Source organism: Salmo salar, chromosome 06, assembly GCF_965601325.2.
Source record: "Salmo salar chromosome 06, fSalSal1, whole genome shotgun sequence".
NCBI lineage: Eukaryota > Metazoa > Chordata > Actinopteri > Salmoniformes > Salmonidae > Salmo > Salmo salar.
Genome location: NC_138296.1, coordinates 59,667,976 through 59,673,151, shown reverse-complemented (window position 1 = coordinate 59,673,151; position 5,176 = coordinate 59,667,976). Strand labels below are relative to the sequence as shown.

The window sequence follows — 5,176 nt, the reverse complement described above, 5'->3', positions numbered from 1 at the left end:
GTCATAATCAAATGTAGTCTTTTGTACTGGAAGTTTCCCTTGCTGTCCATTATCTGTCTAATATATTTTCAAATAGAGCTGGATTTGTGTGAACACTGCACTTCTACTGTTCACACGGTGTGAAGGTTGCATGTTATTGGTTCTTGTTATTGGTTGCATGTTATTGTTATTGTATGTTATGAGTTAAACTTGGTCTCATGGGGCCATATTACAATTTCCATTAGTTGGCCATCTGACTAGTTAAATAAATGTTGTAAATCATCTGGAAGCTATACTCCTAAGTACATAAAACATTGGACGTACCGGTTAGGTATTTGGGTTTTTAAGGCAGGGTTTCTCCATGTTACAGATGGCTGTTTAAACTGTCAACGGCAGCTCCTGCTACACTGAGTGAGTTGTCAGAGAAGAACACCAGAGGTCGTAGTCTCTCAAGGGTTTACATGGATCGTTCATTTCATTATCGAAGGATTTTTCCCAGTGTTATTGATGAGGATAGACCGAAATGAGCTGTGAGATGGAGGGAACATAGTGTGAGGCCGGGGATCGCATATGTGCTGAGGGCGACGGCCTTAACCACTCGACCAACCTCGGGCGTTACATAGATTTTTCTAACAAGTTACTGTAACGAATTGGGGCGGCAGGTAGCCTAGTGGTTAGAGCGTTGGACTAATAACCGAAAAGTTGCAAGATCGAATCCCTGAGCTGACAAGGTAAAAAAATCTGTCGTTCTGCCCCTGAACAAGGCAGTTAACCCAGTGTTCCTAGGCTGTCACTAAAAATAGGAATTTGTTCTTAACTGACTTGCCTAGTTAAATAAAAAAATAAAAAACTCTCTGTAATTTCTGTGGATCACTATGTGTGTAGCTACAGTGAGGCAATTGACCAAGAAGAGGTTGAGACAATCTGTCCCTTTTCACTCTGAGCAGCTGACCAAAGACTGTGTTAATGTGAGTGCTCTTTGCCCCATTCCACTACTTTGTTGACACATGCTGATTTGCAAGCATCGACGCTAATGTTTGCTAGTTGGAGTGGGATATCTTTAGACAATAAGTAGACTCAGACTCCATGTCTGCTGTTTTAGATGAAACAATGAGAGCCTCATGTTAACCCAGTGTGAATGTTGTGTTTCTGCACCGTTTGTTTACCCAGGGATCTCTAACCCTGCCTCGCTCCACCTCCTTCCCCCTGTCACTCCTCTGTCCCCGTGTCTGCCCCTACCAGCATTATGATGTCAGAGAGCTTTGAGTCCAGCTGGCTGGATGTCCCTTCTCCGGAGAGGGCTGTGGGCAGGTCCTCCCCTCAGAGGAAGATGGATCGGGGGCTGAGGCCCAGGGTGTAAAGGAGGGTGAGCTGTGTTAGCTTTTCTGTATCGACACCCAACATCATCCTCTGACTGTACTGGATTGGCACACAAGATGATGTAGCAGCCTAGTTAACACCCACACAGCTATACTGAGTGTTCTTATGAAATTATAATAAGAGTTGATCAACTTGTTTTGAATGATAACATATGTGAATGACAGCATATTTCAGTGCCAAATCTTGATTTATTATAGTTCTTATGATTTTTATAGAGCACATGTGATGAGACGGAGGCACTGTACATCAATCTAAAGCAGGACAGACTATCTCCAACTGCTGGGCTTTTGCACCGTCAAAATCACATTTTAATTCCTGGGCTACAGTATCATGTCATCATTTTTCAACTCTGTAGGTGTCATCTGTGGTATCTGTTTCATAGGCAAAATAAGCCGACCTGTTGGCTATAGAACACGTGCTGGCCATGCTCAATGCACGGAGGGGTCGTCTGTGGAGGGTTGGTAACTGTTGCTACTGCAGGGGCTGATTCACCACATGAAAGATCCACCAGGTGGCAGCAGAGAGCTGTCTTTCCCTCTCAGAGCACAATGGAGGGATCAGGGTCCGTATGGAGGGATCAGGGTCCGTATATCCTAGATCAGCACCCCTACTCTTGAGACGCTTTGTGAACACAGCCCAGATGCTTTTCTTCAGGCAGATGCAAAGATTCAGTAGCTTTAAAATACCTACATATAGTTGAAGGTGAAAAAAAAGAAAGTTGTAATTCATTTTATTGAGGATATTCCTGAAAATTTGCTTTGGGTATTCCTAGGCTTTCTTGTAAAAATGGTTCTACATGTTTGATCCAATGTTATGATTTTAAGAATGTATTTTGTTATGGGAATATGATGCTCCGTGCTAATAACAAGGCATATTTATTCAGTCTGATATTCGACTAACTCACAAAGGAGTTTGCTCGATAACAGGGTCCATAAAGTACACCATGAATTGTTATACTATTTTTTTCCACTGTTGTTACACTGAAATAAGGGCTGTTTATTCAAGGTACACACACACCTATTTAAGTACACACCTAGTTCAACATCACTGTGTAGTAAAGGAAGCAGTGGCCTAAGCTAATGTTATCTAGACAATATACTACTTTTATTTAACTAGGCAGGTCAGTTAAGAACAAATTCTTATTTACAATGACGGCCTAGGAACAGTGGGTTAACTGCCTTGTTCAGGGGCAGAACGACAGATTTTTACCTTGTCAGCTAGGTGATTCGATCTAGCAACCTTTTGGTTACTGGCCCAACGCTCTAACCACTAGGCTACCTGCCGCCCCATAAAGAAATGACTGAGAATTAGCATAAATATTTAATACTGTATATATTTGATCATTTTAACATTGTAAATGTTTTGTACATTGTGTATGGGTTTTGTGGAAGTAACTTGTACTGTTTACATTTTGTATCAACCTAACAAGAATATGCAGTACAAAACAAAAGCCAGAGCTTTTGAAATGATGTATTGACTTATCTGTAGGCCACATGGCTCCAAATAGGATACTGTTGGCACCCATTAGACCTGCTGGTATTTCTATACAGAAGCATTCACACACTGAAATTAATATTAAAGTATGCCATCTGGGGGTGACCATGAAATGGACTATGTATTGTAAAGAAACTGCATATAAATGCTGAAACCTCAAAGTTCTGTGAATGAAGTTGAGACAGAAAGTAGCCTCGAAGACGCAGATGATATCTTAGCCATCTGTTGCTGGCCCTTTGTGTCAAAGCACAAAGAAGGAGATTTTGCTGGCTGCCCTCCCTGTCAACCTCACCGCTCTAACACCAACTCATTTGAATGAGAATGAACGGGGGTGTTATTTCTTCTTTCTCCGTTGGAGGTGTTATGGCTGATGGAGGGCCTGTCAATCCAAACCAGTCAAGCCTCGCTGTAGTCCTCAGGGTAGGTAGAGGGAACTCGCCTTGCAACTTTAATAAGGTGAACCGAATTTAAATGTGTTTACCAGGACGTTATCCTATATAACTCCCCCTCGAGGCTAACACACTAGATATGTAACTGGGGTCAGATGGAAGGCAAGGCAACAGAGAGGGAAGCCTGCTGCAGTAGACGTTTTTGGATGGCTACCTAATATAACACTGCCGTGTGTTTATTATGTTTGATGACTGGGCTCTTTTCAAACTGACTACTGTAAATTGGAGTGGTTGTGTGGGTCTTGGGTAACTGGTACGTTTGTATGAGCTTGAGCTGTGAAATCAATCGTGACATTCTGACGACATGACACAATATATCTAAATGTGCAACAGAGAATGAGACTTAATAAACATCAAGAGTCAAAATGGCAAACCGTTTCAGAGTGCAGGTTTTCAACAAGTTAGAAACACAAACCACGTCTCCGTCCACAGTTTTTACTCGGGAAAATCATATCGTCTAAAAAAAAAAATCACGACAGCTGTGAGGGGAACGAATAGTTTCTGTACAAATGTATAAACGCCAACAGATAATTTGTTTGTTTTTGTGTCGGTAAAATTAATTATGCAAGACATGGCGGTGGAAACTCCTTTATGCGCAAATATTCATGTAATAACCATGATATCGAAATAAACTTGGATTCACACGATGATATGGTGTGTGGTCCTCCCACTATGACTCGGGGAAACCATGGAGTTTATTAGGCTACAGATGAAATGAGGATGAACTTCACAGGGTGGTGAAAGTGCACGGTGATCCTTTCCAATAAATATCGAGAGTCTTGTTCTGGTGACATGATGATTGATGCTTGACTGCCATTTGACAAATAAACATATTCTCGCTATTATCAATAATAATCTCAGCTAGACACAGCCTACTGCACTGGAGTCCTATCTGTGAGCTGTTGGCTAGAGCGCATGTGCCAAGATCAGAGCAGGCACATTTTCTATTGTTGGGGCCAGAGGAGTTAACACAGCCTATTCATATACAACTATGGCACAGTTGCTTACAACTGTAAAATGTAGTGGAGACTGGTGGGATGAGCCATAGGAGGACGGGCTCATTGTAATGTCTGGAATGGAATAAATGGAACGGTATGAAACATATGCAAATGGTCTCAAAATGATTTAATCATGAGAGGATTTGGGTGCATGGCTGCCTGTTTCCAAAGCATTTTTCTGCATGAAAAGATTTAGAAATGTCCTGTGAATCCCTGGGCTATATACATATCTAGCAGACTCAGACCTTCTCCACTCAAGTGTACAGAGAGCAATGTCAACAGCAACTTTAATGTTGTTCCATTCATTAATCCGTACCTGAGGTGCTCAGTCACACACACACGCGCGCGCACACACACACACACGCACACGCACGCGCGCACTGGTGGTTATGGGGCCCATTAGATTAAGTTGAATTAACGACACACGGTTTCACCATCCAAACAGACATTATTCCATATCAAGGTTGACAATCACAGCCGGATAAAATGTCCTTTCCCTAGAGTTCTCGCATTATGTCAATATCATTGCGCTCTTTGGAATGAGTAAACAGCCTTGAACAATAAATGTAATGAATATGAAATGATACACTGTGTGAGAGAGATGTGGCCCAAGTAATCGCCATAGTACCATCACTGTGTGAATTAAACTCCTAATAAAGACTATTCTCTAAATTATCTAATATTAGACTATCAGCGCCCTATTCACAAAGAGTCTCTGAAGTGTGGATCTAGGAACAGATTATACGGATGGGGGGGACCTGATCCTAGATCACCACTCCTACTCTGAGATGCTTTGTGAATATGGGCTCAGTTAGTCTTCTATGAGTTGATTGAGAATCAGACTTGGAGTCGCTCAGATGACAATGCCACACATTG

At 41.9% G+C, this 5,176-nt stretch overlaps 1 long non-coding RNA gene across 2 annotated transcripts; it reads left to right on the top strand.

Annotated features, from left to right (window-relative positions):
• Positions 1 to 436: 436 nt before the first annotated feature.
• On the top strand, positions 437 to 4,406 carry LOC106607671 (uncharacterized). Of its 2 annotated transcripts, XR_001329248.3 has the most exons (3): positions 437 to 710; positions 1,150 to 1,345; positions 1,575 to 4,406. It is a non-coding gene; the product is annotated as an uncharacterized LOC106607671 (long non-coding RNA). The 2 variants fall into 2 exon arrangements; XR_014392701.1 differs by having other exon boundaries at positions 1,150 to 4,406.
• Positions 4,407 to 5,176: the final 770 nt, after the last annotated feature.